At 40.5% G+C, this 22590-nt stretch overlaps 1 long non-coding RNA gene across 1 annotated transcript in view; it reads left to right on the top strand.

Annotated features, from left to right (window-relative positions):
* The window catches only part of LOC129047839 (uncharacterized), a 45508-nt gene that overhangs the window by 10148 nt on the left and 12770 nt on the right, over positions 1–22590 (top strand). The window lies entirely within an intron of this gene.

Genomic DNA, 22590 nt, shown 5'->3' with positions numbered 1-22590 from the left:
GCTCCAAGTTATTTTAACCACTCAGCGAGTATAGCTATAACTCAGTCTCCCCACTCAGTTCAAGTGGGTAACAAACAGATCTGTTTTCATTCTAGGATTTCCAAATAGTAATTTCATGGTCAAGTAAATCACATTTAGTACTAAGGAAACAAATATAAAATATAAAGATTCTATGCAGCTAAATAAAAAATTTATTTAGAGTGAGAAGATAACACTTGACCAGAAGAATGATGGATATAGAAATAAGTAACATGTAAGTAACACTTACATGGGCAGTGTTATCAAATACTAAAACTTTTATGTAAGTGTGCAACAGAAAGTCTTCTCTGTTATTATTTGAAGTCCGCAGCAGAATTACCAATCCACCCCAATGTCATTTCATGCAAAGGAGAAAGGACATTATAGAGAGAATCTAGATTTGTTTAGGAAATATTTTGAGACACAAACTAGGAAAAGGAATAGGGAAAGAAAGAGAAAAGTATTTCCTCCATTCTCATGATGACCTGGAGGAATCCAGAGTTTGTATCACCTGTCAAAGAATTTCTATCTAAGCATTTTATTTAGTCATAAAATGTACCATTGTGTGTCACGTTCAGGCTTTCATAGATTATCTTTTTTTATTTGGATATCATTTGTTTCTTTTGACATGTGAAGCTTATAATGATACTTACTCCTATATCCATCATTCTTCTGTTGGTCAAATATGTACACATATTATCATTAGATGATACCTAAGGTTTATAAAATAGGGAGACTGATTTTCAAGCATGTCTTATAGAAATTGGTCTTGCTAATTTTTAGTTACCTCAACGTGTTGTTGCTTCTAAATTTTTTAATTGGCAAATAGTTATGGTCTTTTAATCTACAGTGTCGCCTGCTTTTCTGGTTTTCATATTTTGCAATGTAAATAAATATGCAAAAAACTGAGAAGTGTTTTGAAATAGATGCTTCTTTTTAAATGAAAATTATCTTGGTTGAAAGCCTTTCTAAGAATATAATTAAGGTCCAGTATCTTTTTATATTAATCTTTTGTTATAAATTATAACTAATCATTCATTTTTTAAAAATAAGCACTGTCCAACACTAGTTAAGCATTTTGGGCCTCTGGCACATCTAACTGAGTGATTCCAATGTTTTTAAATGTCATTTTTTTCTGCCTTAAGTTGCAGGCACAATTCATTCCATAGAACTTACCAGAAGCTTCACAAGTACACTTGCACTTAAGATTTTTCTGGTTCTTCCTAAAGCCAATTAACTGGTAATGCAGTTTCTGTATGTTTTCTTCAAATTAAGAATTTAAAAAATGTACTAGCAACATCTGTGTGTATTTATCTTTGAGAATAATCACCATATAATTATTTCTAAAAGGCCTGCATTATTACAATGCTTTATATCATAATTGAAGTAATTCCTCTACCCCATCTAAACCAGTAATTTTCAGTCATTACCCCAAAGGTGTTTATTTTGTCTTACTTTTCTATTTCTCAAAAATAGAGAAAGTGTGTTTTAATTTCTATGATTTTTATATTATTAAAGGGTACACACTGATTTATTAGATTTTTATATTTAGTCCATTATTATACCAGAATTTGTGCAAATTTAAAGTATGTAATAAAGATAGTGGCATATTTAGGATGCAATACTAAATGAAACGTATACCATCTTTTAAAACAATTGGATGATATTGAAAAATAATATTTTTAGAATTTAAAAAATACATATTTTTGAATATGAACATATAAACACATTCTTTTAAAACAATTGAATAGCTATTTTTAGAATTTAAAATGCATATTGTATTTTTTAATATAAATTTGGAAAGATTCATATTTTTTATTGCCTCAGGCAATAGTTTGAAATATTTCCTAATTATATAAAAATAGGGAGGCTTAAAGTAGGACATTTATAAAGTGCCAAATGTTGGCATTTTGTCAGATTTCAATAGATGAGAGCTGTCCCTGCACTACTTTTATTCAGGAGAGGAGAGTGCATGTCTAGTGTATCGTCCTGTAAGAGGAAAACCCAGGCATAAATAACAAGTCATGGTAATAATTTGTATTTTTCATTGGTTATAGCACTCTTCAGCTGTAATTCATTATGCCTCTTCTTTAGATATTGGTGGTAAAAACAAATGCGACATCATTCCTACAAGACATAGTCGCCCATCATAAAGAATTATATTTGTGGAAAAGACTTCAAGAAATTACAAGATAGGCATCTGCAGTGGAGTTGAAACACCACACTGCCCAGGACAGGCACACTGGGTCATTTTCTAACCATTGAGAGTATGGGTACAAAAATAAATATACACATGCAGTGTTCCTTCTTTCGCTAACTACATGCTGCACCTGTGCACACATAGATCTGATGACATCTGCTAACATAATAAATCTCAAGTGGTTTGTGGTGTCATCAAAAACCTGAGATGGTGGTATGGCTCATAGCCTTACCAACCCCAGGCTATGGCCTTGTTAAATTTCACAAGCTAAATAGAGACAGACTCAGACTTATTCCCTCCACCAACCAGAGGTTTTCAAGAGCAGGTTAAAGTGGTTTACAGAAAAAAAAAAAAAAAAAAGCCTGTAGTTATGACTCAATGTGTGAAAAATCTGCTGTCTGATTCAACAGTGGTAAATCCAGGATGCCTTCTAGCTTCAAAAAATAATGTTTATTGCAATTGTTATGAATTATCAATTTGAAGTATCAATGATTTCTTAGCCTACTTATGTTTTTAAGACTTATAAAAATACTATGAGCAATTAATCTTCCTATCTTGCTTACTCATACTTTTGTGCAACTTTAGAATTTCAACCATCAAAATGCCCTTAAAAAGAAAACAATAAATTGGAATCAATTTCAGCTATAGTGATTAAATTGAGCATAAAAAAGCAAGTGTTTTCTGCAAAAAATTTCAGGATATTTTATGCCATATGTAAGGTTTCTGAAACAACAGAATTACTAAGGTATTTTTTTTTAACCATTTTCAAAAAACAGAGGCATCTGGCAATCCAGAAATTAGTGAGGCAACAGGATGCACGAAAGCGCTAGACAGTCTACTGATCCTTCAGTATAGTCCTGGCAAAAGACCATCCTGCCTTTTGCTCAGTGAGGCCACGTTCAAAAGAAAGTCAATGTTAATTCCCCTGTATTCAAATCCTGTGGCCAAATGTCCCCAGTGTCACAGATTCCTATTGGCATATCTAGAACATGTTGATACCATTTCAAGTTGCCTTTTACTTAAAGAAGATCAATAACTATATTTTGTGTCTATATTCCATAAGTAAGAAATCGTAGGTGCAGCCCAGGGAGTAGAGGAGGAATTCATTCCTACTACAAACACACATTGCATGCTTAGCATGGGTCTGGACCTTGGGCTCGGTGCTGCCATACAAGTATAGATAGGTTTTTGAGGATCTCTGCATTCGTGATATGAAGGCCTTCTATTCTGTTGTGCTAATATTTTCCTCCAAATTTGTTTAGAAAAGAGTAGCCTTCCCATGGGGTGTTTTGAAAACCTTCAAATAAACTCTAAATAACAACCTGTGGTTTTCTGCTCACTTTGCAGGCAGCTGATGTGGGCTTGTAGAATGAAAATAGTGTTCATATAGAAACCAAAGAAAAATGTAATTAGGAATGATAAGTCAGCTGCCCTTCTCATCCCACTTCATCCACTAAAACAAAACAAACCAAAACAAAACCCTCCTATAATATATTCAAAAGTCAAACAAACAAAGTTGGGAAAATTTTCATACCACTATGGTTCATGATGTGAGAAATATTTTTGTAAACAGAAGAAGAGAGAAGGGAGCAGTGGTAGATGGAAAAATTCAGGCACATAGAATTTACCTAGCACCCAACCAATGCTGCTTTCTTTTACCAACTTTTTGTTCGAGGATGATTGACAAGCAAATACGGAGGTCAGAAGAGAAATACAAGTTTTAGGAACATACCTAAAGTCACTGCCTCTACTTTTTTCTCTTCATATCTGGCACCCTCTGAATTGCTCCCCGCCTTTTTTTCTTTTGTGATAAGGTCTTACTCTGTCACCAAACCTGGAGTGCAATGGTGCTATCAGGGCTCACTACATCCTTGACCTCCAAACCCAAGGGATCCTCCCACCTCAGCCTCCTGAGTAGCTGCCACCACAGGTGTGCACCACCATGCCTGGCTCATTTTTTATATTTTTTTGTAGAGATGGGATGTCACCATGTTGCCTAGTCTGGTCTCAAACTCCTGGGCTCAAGCGATCTTCCTGTCTCAGCCTCCCAAAGTGCTAGGATTATAGGCGTGAGCCATGGCATGGGGCCCTGAGCTGCCCTTAATATGTATATATATTTTAACCATTATCTTTAATTTTTTTTGGTTATGTGAACAATAGTAGAGATACTTTAAATGAACAATTAACAACATAAAAAAGATATCCACCCACAGTCCCATCACCTAAAAAATATGTTTCATGTGCATATATCTGGTATCTGCTTATATGTTTTATATATATATATATATATATGATTGCATAGTTATAATCTTAAAATGAATATGATTTCATTTCATAATTTTTCCACTTAATTTTCTGTTTGCATTGTTGATATTAGTGAATGGTCACAAAATTGTGAAATTAGTGACAAATGGTCACAGAATTGTAAAGTTGTTAAAATTAAAAGAGACTTTTGAGACCTGTAGATAAGAGATTAAGAAACAAAACTGGAACCAACTTTTGTTTTTTCCCTCCTAAATTTGTAATGTTGATATTTACTGTTAACATTTAAAACTTGGTATATTTTGTTGAAAAATCTAGATATTTTGCTTTTTTTGAAAAAGTGGAAGATGAGACTTTTTGGGCAAGTGTTGCACATAACACGAAGAGTTTGGAGTGGAGTAGCAACTGCCCCCTTTAGATGGGTCTTGGTCTCCACAGTCCCCTTTGCCCCTTCTTGTATCATACTGGCCTGCTTTCCTCACTTAGATTTCTGACTTGCTTTCTATACCCCTAAGTGTACAGTTCTTGATCTAGATCAAATGCTCTTCTTATAGATGAAAAACAAAGTTCAGAGAGGTAAAGTGACTTACTTATGGCTGCTAAGCTAGTCAGTTGCAGTGCCAGCATCCTAAAGGACACCTCCTGACTCTAAACAAGCGCTCTTTGTATTAATGTTTTTTTCAGAGCATGTGGGGAAGGGGCTTCTGTGTGCCAATATGAGCAGCCTCACCATAACTACTGTGACCACAAGCTCTTTTATAGACTGAAATGTCCCAGGATAGCCACTCATCACCTTTTATGCTCCAGGTCATAATTAACATTTGATGTCCACATGCCAAACACCTGACCCCCCTGCAAATCCTGGGCCCACTCACAGTGACTCCTCGTCTTTCTCTTTTTCTTTTCTTTTTTTTTTTTTTTTAAGACAGAGTCTCACTCTGTCACCCAGGCTGAAGTGCAGTGGCGCAACCTCAGCTCACTGCAACCTCCGCCTCCCGAGCGGAGAAGAATTGTTCAAGCAATTCTTCTGCCTCAGCCTCCCGAGTAGCTGAGACTACAGGTGCGTACCACCATGCCTGACCAATTTTTGTATTTTTAGTAGAGATGGAGTTTCACCATATTGGCCAGGCTGGTCTCCAACTCCTGACCTCATGATACGCCCACCTCAGCCTCCCAAAGTGCTGGGATTATAGGCGTGAGCCACCGCGCCCAGCTGTCTTTCTCTTATTAAAAACCCAGTAACAGGCCGGGCACAGTGGCTCACGCCTGTAATCCCAGCACTTTGGGAGGCTGAGGCAGGCGGATCACGAGGTCAGGAGACCAAGACCATCCTGGCTAATACGGTGAAACCCTGTCTCTACTAAAAATACAAAAAATTAGCTGGGTGTGGGTGGTGGCACAGGCCCGTAGTCTCAGCTACTCGGGAAGCTGAGGCAGGAGAATCACTTGAACCCGGGAGGCAGAGGTTGAAGTGAGCCAAGATCACACCACTGCACTCCAGCCTGGGCAACAGAGAGAGACTCCGTCTCAAAAAACAAAAGAGAAAACAAAGAAACAAACAAACAAAAACCAGTAACAGAATGCAAGTGAGGGAGGATGATCACTTTATGGGGATAACATCAAATATGCTCTAATTGATAAAGGAAGAACCTAACTAAAAAGTTAAATACTTTATAATATTCTTATCTGACATACCTCACAGAAATGTGATCATGTGCTAATACCCTAGTAGATCATCAACATCCTAAAAAATATAAAGATTCCCTCTGTACAGAGACCATATTTTCCAATCACTAAATCGGAACACATGGTGCAACCAAGAATTTTTTTTAAAATGATTTTAAGATTTTGAAAAGTTTTGCAAAAAGTTTTTTTGAATAGTTTTTAACTGTGTTTTAATAAATCCATTCTATGAAAATAACAAATGTATACCATCTAAGAATGATGATCCATGTCTGTTGTACAATTCTTAGAAATTTGCCTAGAAAATGGGATTTGATGACAATCACTGCCATTTTATCATCATAAGCATCCTGTGTAGTTTGTACTTGCAGTGCTTTGTTTTTTTAGACAGAACACCACTCTCTCAGTTTTGCTCCCAAATGGAGGTAGACCTGAGGACACACATAGAGTGCCACAGAGTCAACACGGTGAATAATTGAGAAGCTCGTACATTACGTACATGTTGAGTCTACAGTTAACTCTCTTGGTGGGCGAAGAAGAGGTCCATATTCAATCAGGCTCCAGGCTCATTCATAGATGTGATCTTAATGGCCCTTATTCTAATGAAAGCACCCTGTTAATTGGGCAGCTTGGGCTCTCTACTTCATATATAGGAGTCCAGCCCCTCTGGACAGATCTCTGTCCAGCCCCGAGGTCTAGATATGCAAGCTTTTTGGGGGACATTTTAAGTGACTACCTACAAGCCGGATCTTCTCTTCTGTGACCAATTTAGGCCAATGGCAGCACTTTAATTAAGCAAGGCCTCCCTGGAGAAATGGTTTCTCCTAACTTTAGATTAAAAGTACTATCAAGACAAGTGATAATAATTACTATTTACTGAGGTCTCACTATGCTTCCGCCCTGTGCTCAGTACTGTATTTCATCTAAGCTCTTTTAAAGACGAGGAACTGGAGGTTTGGAAAGACTGAGTAACCAATTGAAGGTCAGAGCATTCATGATCCAGGTCATTCTAATTCCCAAGCCCGTTGCCATAGCTTAATAGTTTATGCACAAGGACATGAAACTACTAGATGAATGGGGCCCAGTCACAGGACTTGCCTTGGAGGCTTTCCACTATGCCTCAAAGCATTTTTATCACTCTTCTTTTGAAATTGCCTTTTAAACCCCAGGCACATTCTTTTAAATATTATCAATAGGGTAGATCTTCCTCCTTTGAGTGTAGATTTAAGTTTTGGATATAGCCAGGATTCATTCAATACCCTGTGGGGATTAAAGAACTTATCAAGCTGGGTAAACCAGTTTGGGTTGAAAACGAGGCATGACAATGTAAAAAGGTTATATTCATTCTCCAGTATGTTCTGAAAGTAATGGAATATAGGCTTTCAACTTGGACCTGGAGGCATTGACTTTTTGGGTTCAAATCCTGACTTAGCCACGCAAAGGCTATGTGACTCTGAACAAGGCAGGTAATGATTCTTAACCACGGTTCCCTTACCTTCGAAAATCATGCCTGCTTCAGTGTGGTTGTTTGGGGATCAAAATTTTTCATTTGTCAAAATATGTAGGACTGTTTCTGAAACATAGTCCTTTCTCAATAAATATTTTCTGAATCTATATATCGATTATTACTTTTCTTTGTCCTCGTTCTTCAAATAGGGTGAGAGATGATAAACAAGAATAGATATGGTCTGCGACAATGACCAGACTCCAAGCCTCTCTGAGTGCCCCTAGGCCTGTGATAGCATTTATTTGCAATTATAGTTTAAAAACCAAGAGGAAGCCAGGCACGGTGGCTCACGCCTGTAATGCCAGCACTTTAGGAAGCCGAGGCGGGTGGATCACTTGAAGTCAAGAGTTAGAGACCAGCCTGGCCAACATGGTGAAACCCCGTCTCTACTAAAAATACAAAAACTAACTGGGCGTGGTGGCGGGCGCCTGTAATCCCAGCTATTTGGGAGGCTGAGGCAGGAGAATCCCTTGAACCTGGGAGGCGGAGGTTGCAGTGAGCAGAGATCGCGCCACTGCACTCCAGCCTGGGCAATAGAGCGAGACTCCATCAAAACAAAAACAAAAACAAAACAAAAAACAAAAACACAAGAAGAATCTCCCTAGCTCCCTGATGCCAAGAGAGATGGATATAAAGTAGACTGTGTTGTAGTTTGAAGTTTCTGGGGGGCAGTTTTATCTCAAGGTTACTTTTAGGTTTTTCCTAGAAAGGTAAGAAATTTAACAGCGTCTTGAGCAACTGTACGTTCATAAATATTTATGGAGCATCTCCCCTGTGCCACGCCCTGTGCTCAAGGTGAGACGGGAGCAGTGAGGACGGGAGCAGTGTCCAAAAGGTGCTTTGGTGACAGGCATTGAATGATGCTGCCCAAATGCTAAGAATTGAGAACATATCAGAACCTACCAACACAAAGAGTGTTAGTCATCTATTGAAGAAGACGTCGTCACTTATAAGGCAACAAGTGAATGCCTGCTGTGCCCAGGAGATACAGTATGAACAAAACCAGTGATATTCTAGTGTGGAGGAGAGAGACGGATGGGGAGTGGGAGGGGAAAATGAGGCAACAGCTAACAGAAACATAGAGCTTGTGTGCTGTTGTTCTGAGGCCATGAGCTTGCCAGTCTGTTCAATGAGGTCGGAAGGGTGGTCTGATAATTCTAGAAGTCTTGCAGGACGGCTTTTATCAAAAGAAGGAAATGAGAAGTGTGCAAAGCCTTTCTACAGCCTAGAGTCAATCAGGGGTATTCAGGGGTATCTAGAGAGGAGAGAGGATAGAGCAGCCTCCAAGGAATGCTATTGTAGAGCTTTGGCAGCTGATCTGGAACCACCTTGGTCTCTCCTTGGCAGCACCCTGCAAGCCTGAATGCTTTGAGAGATGTATGCCCTTTCAAGCTGGCTTATGCTCACTTTCACAACACTTATGAAACACATTAACTCATTTGATCCTCCTAATAATCCTATATTACAGGTGTAATCTTGTCTCTGTTTTACAGATGAGAAGATTTGTGTGCATAGAGAATAAACAAATCACCCAAGGTCAATAGCTTGCAAGTATCAGAGGCAGGATTTGAACCTAGGAAATGTGGTTCTAGAGCCTTAGCTCTTAGCCATGAATTATAAGCAGACTTTTTCTTCACCCCTCTTTCCTCATCCTCCCACTCAATAGAGTGGCTTGTACCCATCGTTAAAATCTCTCCTCCTTCCCTTAGGGCTCATTCTAGGCCCCACAACTCCCTAATGGGGAGGCATATCGTGGGCACCTTTATAGTTCAACTACTCCACACTAAAGCCTGGTCAAGACTTAGTCACTGAAGAGAAAAGAGTCACTTTAGCAGCCTTGGCCTAAGTCTTTGGATCCCTAAAAAGTAAGACCCAAGTGACTGCCTTGTCTCTCTTCCTGTGCTTTAAAAAAAGAAATTGTTGTGTGGTCATACCATTGAATATTATATAACACCGAAAAGAACAACCTTCTATATAATGTGTATCTAGGAAAGTATACATCATGAGTGTATAGCTAAATGTATTTTCCATGTCACCACCGTACATATTAAGAAATGAAAAATTATTGGCAATGCAGAAACCGTCTCCCAATCTCAGCAAATTACTAGCCCTAATATTCTTCCCAAAGACAACCACTGTACTGATTTCTAACAATACAAACTTGTACTGCCTGGTTTTGAACTTTACATAAGAAAAAGCATACAATATTTACTGTTATGTCTGAATTATTTTGTTCAGCCTTTCATGTGACATTCCTCTCTGCTATTGCAGGTAACAGTGTTTTGTTTTGTTTTTTCCACATTGCAGTATGGAATTCTATTTTATGCATACAACACAGTTTATCTATTCTATACCCAACAAACCTTGGGTTGTTTCCAGTTTGAGGCCAATATAAATAATGGAGATATGAACATTGTCTACATGTTTTCTGTTACACATACTATGCATTCTTTTGGGGTATAAGCCTATGAGTAGAATTTCTCGGTTATGAAGTATGCCTGTGGTAAATTTTAGTAGACAATGCCAAATGGATTTCCAAAGTGGATGTAGTAATTTATACTCCCACCAGCAGTATATCAGTTTTAATTGTTTCACATCTTCATCAAGACTGTATTCCAACATGTAGTAATATTTCCATGTGGTTTTAATTTGCATTTTTCAAATGGCTGTTGAGGCTGAGCCTCTTTTCATCTGCTTATTAACCTTTCGGATATCCTCTCTGAAATATCTGTTCAAATATTTTTCCCATTTTTATTTGCACTCTTCTATCTTTTTCTTGGTGATTTGTAGGAGTTCTTTGTATACTCTACATATGAGCCCTTTGCCAGTTGATATCTGTTGCAGATTTCTCTTCCTACTTTGAGGCTTACAATTCCACTCTTTTAATGTTGCAATATTTAAAAAAAACAAACAAACATGTTTATTCAGGTGTAACTGCCATACAATAAACTGCACATGTTTAAAGCGTACTAATTGATAAGTTTTGACATCCATATACACCCATGAAACCATTACCACCATCAAGATAGGCAACATTTCTATTACCTCTAAAAATGTTTATATGCCTCTTGGTGATCCCTCTGTCCTTTTCTCCCTCCCTTACAACCACTGATCTGCTTTCTATCATTATAGCTTAATTTGCATTTTATAACATTTTATGTAAATGGAATCAAACAGTATGTACTCTTTTTCATCTGGCTTCTTTCTTTCAGCATAATTATTTTGATATTCATCCATGTTGTTGTAACAATAGTTCATTTCTTTTTATTACTGATTAGTACTCCATTGTATTGTATAACACAATTTATCTGTCACCTGTTGATGGGCAATTAGGTTTTTTCCAATTTTTGGCTATTACAAATATAGCTGCTATGAACATTCATGTACAAGTCTTTGTATGGACATATACTTTCAATTCTGTTGGGTAAATACCTAGCAATGGAATGTCTGGGCATATGGCAGGTGTCTGCTTTAACTTTTTACGAAAATGTCTACACCGTTTTCCAAAAGTGGCTGTATCACTTCACAATTCCACCAGCAATGTATGAGAGCTCCCATTCCTCCACATCCTCACCAGCACTTAGTATGATCAAGCCGTTTTTATTTTTGGCCATTCTAGTAAGTATGTAGTGCATCCCATTAACACCGTAGTATTTGTCTCCTTAATAACTAATAGTGTTGAACATCTTTTTATGTGCTTACTTGCCATTTCTATATCTTCTCTGGTAAAATATGTATTCAAAATTTTTTACCCATTTAAAAAATTGGGTTGTTTTCTTACTGAATTTTTAAGTTTTTTGTATACTGTGAATACAAAGCCTTTATTAGGTGTTTGATTTACAGTATTTTCTCCCACACTGTGGTTTTGCTTTTCAGTCTTTTAACAGGTTCTTTAGAAGAGCAGAATTTTAGAAGTTCGATGAAGTCAAAATTGTGGATTGAGCTTTTGGCTTCATATCTAAGACATTTTGCTTAATCAAACATCATGAAAGATTTTTCCCTCTGTTTTCTTTTGGAAATTTTATAGTTTTATGTTTTATATTGAGATCTATAATCCATTTTCAGTTAAACTTTGTATTTAGTGCAAGGTATGAATCAAAATTCATTATTTTTATATGAATATTTAATTGTTCCAACACCATCTATTGAAAAGACTTTTTCCCCCACTGAATTGAGTTCATACCTTTGTCCAAAGTCAGTTGTCCACATACATGTGGATCTATTTCTGTTTTTCTATTCTGTTTCATTGATTTATTTGTCTTTATCCATGTCAATTCCACACTGTCTTAGTTACTATTGTGTTGTTATAAGAAGTCTTGAAATCAGGTAGTGTTAGTTCTCCAGATTTGCACCTTCAATATTATCTTTGGATGAACTCTTCTGGTATTTTGTCTTGTTTTTAACAAGTTTTCTCCAAGAAACCTTGAATCTGCTCAGACCATGTTACAACATGGAGCTGCAATTAGCACCTGTGGATTTTAATTCCTTTATTCCCTTTGGCCTAAAAGTCATTTTTATTCAAAGATATGTTTTTATAAATGTATGAGCCACGAAGGGAGTGGGATTGTGGTGGTATTTAACCAAATTATCATCAGCTATTATGGTAACTGACCACCAGCTGAGCACCTGACCTTTTTGGAAAAAGACTCTACAGACTGACCTCATGGGCCTGGGGAAACCCAGGTGGAAAGTGGGAAGGAAGAGAGCCACCTATTTATGGTAATGCTTACAAGTAACCAGGCATTGCTTGGTGTTTTGCATATAGCAACTCACTTTTTCTAAGATGCTTATAATCTTACTTCTAGAGATATGCTCTGAAGCTGCGGTCCATAAGCCTCTTCTGTAAAGGACTAGATATTTTAAGCAGGACCAGCTTCATGGGCATGGACCTGTGCATTGGCCCAGAGCCTGTGCTTAGAAAGCTCCTGTGCTTGGTTTAATGCTCTGCAGTCACCACATTGAAACACTTTATTTATTTATTTATTTATTGCTTTTTTCCCTTTTTATTTAAGTAAGAGGCGCTGCTGAATTTTTCAGTTTAAACTGGGCATTTTGTAGCCATAATGCCCAGATTTTAGGTTTTGCAGGTCATACAGTCTCCGTTGCAACTACTCAACTCTGCCAATGTTACACAAAAGGGGCCACAGACAATATATAAACAATGAGCCTGGCTGTGTTTCCATAAAACTTTATATATGGATACTGAAATTTGAATTTCATAAAATTTTTACATGTCATGGGATATTATTCTTCTTTGTTTTTGTTCTTCCAACCATTTCAGAATGTAGAAACCATTCGTAGCTCTCAACCCATATAAGAGCAGTTAACAGGTTCTATTTGGCTTGTGGGTGATAGTTTTCTGGCCCCTACCCTAGGGAGACTCCTGCACATGTGCAGAAGGTAACATATACAAGAAGTTCTCAGTAGAATAGTTCATAAATGCTCCAGAGGAGAAACAACCAAAAGTTCCCTCAACCATAAAATGGATAAATGCATTGTATTTATTTATATACAACACATGGTTGAAAGAAAGAAGCAAGTCATAAAAGGATACATGCAGTATGATTTTATTTATGTAAAGTTCAAAAACAGGCATACGAAAGTGCTGAAATCAAAATAAAAAAAGTAAAAGCAAGGAAATGATGGTGAGAAAAAATCATAATAATGGTTACCTCTCAGGAGAGGGAGGTGATGGGGTGGGGACCTGGCAATGTTATATTTCTTGACTTGGGGTCATTATTGCATTGGTGTTTACTCTATATTCTTTGAATTAGACATTTTATGTGTATACTCGGAAGTGCACATCTCCTCACTTTAAAATTTCAGTTCTCATCTTCTAACCCTGAGTTGGCATTTGGAGCCCCACTGGGGTGGCGGGGGACACATGCCCAGACCACACGTTTCCAACTTCCTAAAGCTCCTTTGATGTCATTTTGAAGACCTCTGGCATCCATCTGGCCTCGGGCTCCACATTTCCCAAGAAGAGTCTTGGCTTTTATACATTCAACTGTTTTTCTTTTCAGTTTACTTTTGTTTCAGACACTGATGCTGTCTGCCAAATTCCCTCAAGGTCAAATCCATATTATTATGGGTTCCATTGTCTTGAAACCTTTCTTGTTTATGAATTCTATTTTTTGTAATTTCAAAATGTAATTATAAATAATTCAATTACATTAGACTGGGCAGTAAATGCATGTACTGGCCACTTTCCCTTTGACCCTCTGTTCCTCAGTGTTGATTCTTTTCTTAATATTTTTACCTTCTGGTTCTATGTGTGTAGCTGTATGTTGCCATTAACTCAGGCAGGGCTAAATTGAAAGAAAAGAAAATATGTAGCCGGGCGCAGTGGCTCACGCCTGTAATCCCAGCACTTTGGGAGGCCGAGGTGGGCAGATCACGAGGTCAGGAGATCGAGACCATCCTGCTTAACACGGTGAAACCCCATCTCTACTAAAAATACAAAAAATTAGCCGGGCGTGGTGGCGGGCGCCTGTAGTCTCAACTACTCGGGAGGCTGAGGCAGAATGGCGTGAATCCGGGAGGCGGAGGTTGCAGTGAGCCGAGATCGCGCCACTGCACTCCAGCCTGGGTGACAGAGTGAGACTCTGTCTCCAAAAAAAAAAAAAAAGAAAAGAAAATACGTATTTGTGGTTGGAAAGGAAATGAGCTTAGGAGTAGAACAACTGGAGTTTGAACCTCTTTGCAACCTATCAGCTGTGTGTTCATAGCTAGTGACCTAACATCTGAGCTTCCCTTTATTTTATCTGCAGAAGTGAAGGCTAATAATGAATACTGGAGAGAGTCATTGTGGGAAGTAGATCAGCAAAGATTAAACCAGAAAACATGTGAAATATACCTAGCTCATCACCTCAGCTACCGTGTGACATGTGGTAGACACACAGTAATACATTAGGGTTTTCTCTTCTTTTCTTCCTTCCTTTCTTCCCTCTTTCCCTCATTCTTGTTTCTTTCCCTTTCTTTTATGTTATTACTTTTTTCCTTCATCCATCCATCTATCTATCCATCTCCCTCTCCTCCTTTCTCCTGCCCCTCCTTCCCCCCTTGGATCCCCTCCCTTCTTTCCTTTCTTTCTGAACCTTTGCAATAGTTTTCCATCTACTGTCACCAATCATGTTAACCCAGCAATTGCCTAAATAGAGAAAAGATGGTAGGCAGGTTGGGGACAGGAAAAATCAAAGATGGAAACATTCTGCTCATGAGCCTGGGAAAAGAGGACACACCACATTCTCCACTTTACCTGGCCATCCCATTTTAAACTTCTTGTTTCCCCTAAAACTCACAGGTTTGTTCAAATCTAGAAATTGGAGATCTGTAGCAAGTATCCTGTCAGAAAATGTAAAAAGCCTAGAAGAACTGAATCATGATTTTAGGGACAAAGATTGCTTCCATGTAAATCACTTGGAACCCTGTCTCACCTATTGTAAGCACTCAAAAATGTTGGCTATTATTACTATTATTGTTGTTGCTGTGATTATTATTGTTGTTCAGGACAGCATCCCAGTATGTGCAACAGAAGTTGTAAGGCTATTAGCTGCCGCGTTTGCTAAATGCACACCCAGGTTACAAAGAATGGCGATAGTTGATTCTTTTATCATTTCCCAATTTCCCCTGTTGTTTTCCCCATAAACATTTCATTCTGCCTTTTCCAGAACAAACATCATTATAATCACTTCTTGTTCACATCTCTGATATCCCCATGGCTCTTGCTGCTCTCACTGGTAGTAGCAACACCTCTAAATTTACTACCATCTGCAAATATCATTAGCTATTGTTTATTCCCTCTCCCACACTATTAATGAAGATGTTAATTAAGACCAGAACTAACACTGACCCCAGCAGCAATCCACTAGACATTTATCCAACTGGATAAACTTCTGTTAGTCATTACCCACTGCTCATAGACATTACCACTACTCCATTCTCTTCATCTGCTAATTTGTAAGAGACTAGGAGAGAGAATTAAGGGAGCCCAGGATTATTTAAAAATTAACACCCTGATACTTGAGGTTTTAGAAAGGGATTTGGTAAAACATCAGAAAGACAGTTGTCAGTGGCATGCAGGAGTAAGTGAGCCAGCCTCCCAAAGTATTTGGTAATTGCCTGGCTAAGCTTATGGGTTTCTAAGAATTTAGGAATGCACTGTAAGGCTGGAGTATATAGAGTTTTCAGTCCAGCCACTTCTTTTTACAGATGACCAGACTGAGGCCCAAAGAGGTCAAGTGAGTTGTCCAAAGTTCACCTTTCTAGTTAGTGACAGAACCTGAATTGGAATTTGGGGCTCTAACTTTCAGTCCTATGCTGTTTGTAAGAACTTAGAAGCATTCAATCTTGCTTCTAGAGGTTCTGATCTGCATATTAGCATTTTCCTACTAAATTTTAACTTAAGGAGCCCAGTGCCTACCGACTTCATCTTTGTGTCTTCAGCAAACTGTCTCCCATAATAGGAGTTCATTGCATACTTAGTAAAAGAATGGGCATTCTTCACCAAGAGGCACTATTCTCTTAAACTATAAATTAGAGTTCTCAACCCTAGCTAAACATTAGAATCACCCAGGGGAACTTGTAAAAAAATAATACCGATGCCCACACCACACTCCTAGCAATTCTAATTTAATTGGATTGAGGAGAGGCCCAGGCACTGGTAACTTTTTAAAGCTCCCCAGATGATTCTAATGTGCAGTGGGGTTGGGAGCCAACTCAGAGGATAAAATGTTTTTCCAAAGACTCCTAAATTGAGAAGTTTCTTGTTCTATAGAAGGGGTTCATACAGAATGGCTGTAACTTAGCAAGTAGAAGCAAACTTTTCTCTCAAACAGGAAACTGACTGCTCTTCAGACCTTTTCGTTGTGCAGAATGTGAATTACATTGCCAGCTCAGAATGATGTGGTTTGGAATTTATTAATCTGGTGGTGGTATTTATGCCTGGCATTTTTTCCAAACTTAACTTTAGTTCTGTAGGCAGTTGTGCCAACTTAAGAGTAGTGCTACTTCTCAGGTGGTCCGGAAATGAGTTACTGACTTAGTATAAAAACTGTGCTACTAGAAGTAAAGTTATGGAAAGAACAGAGGACTGACCAGTGTTGGGGTTGGGTGGGAGCGGGTGGGCGGTGGCGGTAGTGGTTCTTATTTATATGTTAATACTCGTTGTACCCATTGCAGTAACAAATACCTTCCTGCCATTGGTATGCCAATGAAGGCTTAGTAGATGAGGAATGTAGGTCAAAGACAAGATAAAGAAACACAGTCTCAAGCTTCTTCCTGGACAAGAGCCCAAGAAGAATGCAACACAGGGCTTTGGAAGGCTTCAGAATCTGCTAGTCTTCTGGCATCACACCTTGTGGTCTTTTCCATTTGAGGGAAACATCCCTAAATAACTAAGTGCTCACCAGTAGTCACAGCTGTCAGAACTGGGGAATTTAGAGTACCCGTGCTTGGTTGTGCAGGTTGTGGACTGCCCATGGGTACCTGGTGCATGGGGGTTGAAATCTGCAATGAGAAGGGGTGCTTCCGAGAAGGATGGACAGCTCTCTTTGTAGTTTACAGAAAGAAGCCACATGGAAACTGGAATGCCTAAGGAGGGAGAAAGATGAAACAGGTTTCCACATCTATGTCATAAGTAGCAGAGGCCCTCAGTGAAAACAGGTAGGTAGTAAGACAAGCAAAGAGAAGGATCAGAAGTGCTGGGAAGGGACTGTGAGGGACTGGCCACCTCCCCAGCACAGACTCCAGTGTCAGTGCTGCTCACTGGTTGCCGAGGCTCCGATAAAACAGGAAAATAGGACAGGAAGCCAGTGAAATGTGGAAATGGGGTATCTGTAGAATAGACAATAAGACCCATGGAAAAAGGAAGTCTAAGGTGGGAACATTTTTTATGTGTTCACTCTCCCACCAGTTGAAGCTGGGGTCTCATCCATGGCTCACGGGCTTGCCAGTTGCTGTTACAACCTGGTTCTGCTTCTGAGGAAGACAAAGAAAGAGAGGGAATCTCAGCAACAGTCGGGCTAGGACAGGCATCTCCATCAGTGAGTGCTTCCAGATGCACTGATGTCTCAGCCCAAAATCCCACTCAAGAAACATTGCTTAGCTAGAGAGTGACTGACTCCTCGGGAGGAAAAAAAAAATCAGTCATTCTGACAAGGTCAAAATACCAAGAAAACAGCATTCCCAACTGGGAAGTTATGGGTCAGGACAATAGTTCATTCGAACATACTCTTTTCTGTTTCTCCCTTCTTAAGCTTTTTGGCCATGGGGCAATTTTTAATATGTCCCTAAGAGCAAAAGCTCTCTGGGCATGTAAAAACGTATAAATGGCTGGATTATGGGTAAGCGTCTCTCTCATTAACCATTTGAAAATAAAGTACCTAGATAAGGGGGTAGAACAATGGAGCCAAATAATCCCACCCAAGAACAAATTATTTCAGGCAGTATTTGGCTTAGAAAGAGTAGATTACTATAGGGTCTGCAGTGTTTCATTACTGGGACTCAAGGAGCAACAAAGTTTCCCTTAGGAACTGAAAATTGGGGCAATTGGCATGAGTTCCCTTTGTTTACACCTTCGGAAAGATCAGGGGAAAAGCCAGTGAAATGAGAAGGAAGGAAGGAAGATGGGAGGCAGGGAGGAGGGAAGGGAAGGAAAGAAGGAAGAAAGGAAAGAAGAGAAAAAAGAAATAGGGAGGAAGGAAGAAAAAGAGGGAAGGAGGGCTCATTTATTGAAGACAGGCTGCACGCCAGACATTACTTTTGGCTTTTTCATATATGCAATGCCACTTAGTCTTTAGAACCCCAACTGTGAGGAAGGTGTAGCGGGCTACCCATAGTCACCTAGCTAATAAGTGGCCAATTATATTCAAACCATGTGTGTCTGATTTTAAAACTCCTCCCTTCCTCTCTTGACAAGTTGTCACTACCAACTAAATATGCATACATATACACATGTGTATATGCATGTGCATATGTGTGTTTTATAACATCGATGCTTCTTCATACTGCCCTTATCACCAAGCAACCAAACAATGAGGGTACATTTCCTATTTCTGTTTTTCATACTCTTCTCAGACTAAATGAGTTTTCTCCCTTCAGAGTTGCCCCTTATGTTGTTTTCATATGTTTTTGTCTGTATATTATTAAAGAAAGGAGGGAAAGAAAAGGGGGTGAGGCCAACGGAAATAATTTGTCCTGTTTCTGTTGCCTAGTGAGCATGGCCGGGGGGTGGGGGGACTGGTGGCGAGGGGATGCCACCATTTTGCCAACCCTGTACCACCTGACTGTGGGAATTCTCAGATCTGCTTTAGATAAACAGTTTAGTCCTGTTTTTCCCACAATCTTCTGACAGTTGAATTTCCCTGACTGTGAGTCAACCATCCTTGGAGAAGTTTCTTTTCAAGTAACCATGCTATACTTCTCCTGAAGAGGAATGGAAGACCTCTACCCCAGTGCCAGAGAACCCCCTACTTTCTCATTTTTCTCTAAGAGGAGGTGGAAATGGGCTGGGGCGGGGGAGAGTGCTTGTGACTGAGGCTGCAGCTGCCCTCCCTATTGGATACTCAGCCTCACCCTTGCAGCCCAGTAGAGAGACATGGCCAGGTTTTCCCTGTAGCAGACACAGATGCTTCAGAAGGAGTTGCTATTACAAAGGGTTTGTTAAAAAAAAAAAAAAGTGTGAAAGGGATGTGGCTGTTGGCAGGGATGCCGGTTCCATGCTACAGCCTCTGCTGGCTGCAGTCTGGATTCTTGCCTTTCCTCCCTTCCCACTTTACAAAGATTTAGGTTCACTTTATAAAGAAAAGCAATCCCCAGGCAAAAGTGTGTACAGTATTTTATTAAAGTTTGGTGGAGGAGGGAAAAGGAAGAAAAAGGCTGGATTGGGAGACAGGGAGGAGGGGGCTGGCCACAAGAGAGAGGGAGTGAGAGAAAGAGGGCAGGCATGCATGAGAGTCCCAAGCAGTGCCAAGAAGCAGAGAAAGGGCTGCTTGGGGACAAGGGGGGGTCGGTGGGGGAAGTGTGCCAGAAACCTTATAGAAAGAGAGCAAAGAACTGAACATGAAGAATGGTTAAAAACTGAAGTGCAAATGGACTTCAGCATCTTCCTGGCAGAGAGTGCTGCAAACAAAATACAAAATAGGCCACCGTGACAACTGGAAGAAACAGAAGTTTTGAGGAGGCAGTTAGGAGATGCTACAGAAATGGCCTAGCAAATAAGTAAATAAATGCCAGAGTATGCTAATATGCTGAGGACCTTTAAAGAGAGGGAGAGAGAGAGAGAAAGAGAGAGAGAGAGAGAAACACTAAGGTGCCTGAGACAGAGCGACATCAAGTGAAAGCAAAAACAACAGAGACAGACACACACATACATAGCCAGACCCCAAGAGAGGCACACACAGAGAGAGTCACACAGAGAGAAAGACAGAAAGGGCCGAGAGAGGGGGGTGATGGGGGTGCGAGAGTGGGGTGAGAGAGAAAGTCTCCAGCCAAATGCGGGAGACTTGGCAGGTCGACAGGAGCAGCCGGGCCAGGCAGTAACTGCACTTGCTGTGTCTAGTCTATTGTTGTCTCAGAAGGGGGGGGTAGAGTGAGTTGTTTGTTTGTTTTGTTGTTTGGCCTCTTTGTCTCTTTTGTTCCAAGCAGTTAGTTTGCTTCTTTCCCAGACACTGGGCTGATGGAAGAGCTTTATGGATTTTTTCTTAAAGGGACAGAATAAGCTAGTTCACCAGTATTATCGATTTCTCAGTCCTAACCAGTTCTACCTAAATGACTGTTTTTTTTTTTAATAGAAGGATCCTATTAATAATTGAGAGTCAGTGTTTATACTGTTTCGTGTGTGATTAACAAGAATAAACGGGTCGATTTCATCCTCCCCACTGAACCTCCTCCTACAGGGTTGCCAAGACTGCAGGGTAAAGAAAGGAAAGACAAAAAGGAGAAAAAAAATCCTACAAACAAAAGCAAATGAAGGACATACATACTAAAAGAACTACCAACATACATTGCTACTTTCGAAAAAGAACAACATAGCCATCAAGATTAGAAATACAAACTTGAGGGTTTAAATAACCAGCAGAAGAGGGGCTTTGAAGGAAGAGGGGTGGTTGGGGCATTCTTCCCACACCCCTACAGCCTAGGCACTGCAGCTTCCACCTTCGGCCCTTCCCAGCATCCATCCTAGAGAATAAAAAGCCCAGCTCCAGGGTTCTGGGAGCCTGTCTTGGGCCACTCTCCTGAGCTTGGCCTCCCTGGGGGAACCGGCCATTAACACGCTTTCGCGGCGGAGGTGACCGTGTTGAAGGGTACAGTCACTAAATTGAAAGGAGAGCTGCTTTTTATTTATTTGAGTAGAGGTAAGAGAAAGGGGCATCTCCAAAGCCTTGGACTTTTTGTTCCCACGGAGACTCCTAGCTTCCTCCTGTCCCAATAATTTAAATAGGTTCTAGTGCAAAGGAGGTAGCTTCTGTGGGAAATGAAATTTTAAAACATCCCCAAATTCATCTACCCTCGATTTTCAGTTCCTCTCTAACCTTGCCCTAGAACACAGCCAGCTCTTTTTCTTAATCCCATCTTTCTCCATTCTTGCCTCAAAATCTCCCAGTGAAATCTAGGGTGCCGGAGCTTAAAAATAAATAAATGCAATCAAAGGGTCTGAGGCTATGCGAAAGGTGCAGAGGAGTGGAGTAGGGAAAGGGAAGCAGGGGTTCCTTTGTGAACAGGATCCTTTATTTTCGAAGCAAACGCAAATCAGAGCCGCGCTTCTGCTCTCCGAAGTGCGGCTGCCACATTTGGAGACAGCGGGCAGCGGCCAGCTCTGCGGGTTTGGGGGTGCTTCTCTTCTGCCCCATCTCCGTGGAGTTTGGTACTTAAAAGCCCAGTGTGTCAACCGCTCAGACTTGAAGGTGGTTAGGTAAAGAGTTAAGAAGCGAGGCGGCTTACACCCATAACTTTATCCTCCCCCTCACCTGTATTTTTCTCCCCTCACACCCCTCCCTCTTCAAACGGCCTTTCAAAGACGACTTAGGGGTTCCACGAATGTCGCTGCATGGTTTTGCTTCTCCTTGGGTGCCATTTGGAGGAGCCTAGAAACTTCCTGCCTTTCTGGTTGATCCTCCGCAGGGCTTTCTCTGACACCGCCATGGTGGCAACGTGGGCCAAGTGGTACAGGGACCAGCCTAGCGGGTGGGAGGCCTCGCCTGTGGGCTGAGGAGGCACAACCCTGATCCCCGGCGTGCACAGTAGAAGCAGGGCCTGTGCGTAAGCCACGGGAAGGAGGGGGCGCCGCGGGCGCGTGGGGCACGTGTTCACCCCAGCACTGGAAAGACACTTGTGGTGGGCGCCGGAGTTAAGTCTCCTGATGTTCATGCGGAGGGGAGAGGATTTGTAGCCATCTTTGCTTTGGGTAGAGATTTCATATCCGCAGTCACACGAGGTAACCGACACCCCCCGTAACTTGAGCTAAAGGTAAAGGTGATCCTGAAACCGCTTGCCCCTGGGAACGTCGGTCCGGACGGGCGTCATCTGCGACGTGCGATAGGAGCCCTCTGGCCATGTGGAAAAATCTAGGCTAAGTGCAGACCACAACCCTGGCAGGGTCAAGTCCGATTTCAAGCCCAACCCGATGGGATTCAGAAAAGCCCGCCCAGCGTCCCCAGGCCCAGCAGTCCACGCCACACCGTCGGCGACGGATTTCGTTTCTATTCCCCGCACGCGCCCCAGCAACGCAGAAGGAGATCCAGTTTCGCCAGAACGTTCCCGTTGGCTTGCTGGTTTGAAAGTTGAAGCCCCGGGGTAGTAAATTTGGCTACAAAATCTCAAATCTCGTTAATCCTAGACAAAATAACAACATAATAGGCCACAAATTAACTAGCTTGGGGCGGTTTCTGTGATGGTCACCTGGCGGTGCGCAAGGAGTTAT

The sequence above is a fragment of the Pongo abelii genome, chromosome 13 (assembly GCF_028885655.2).
Source record: "Pongo abelii isolate AG06213 chromosome 13, NHGRI_mPonAbe1-v2.0_pri, whole genome shotgun sequence".
Taxonomy (NCBI): Eukaryota; Metazoa; Chordata; class Mammalia; order Primates; family Hominidae; genus Pongo; species Pongo abelii.
The sequence above is the reverse complement of the archived record's forward strand: the minus strand, read 5'-3'. Positions and strand labels throughout refer to the sequence as shown.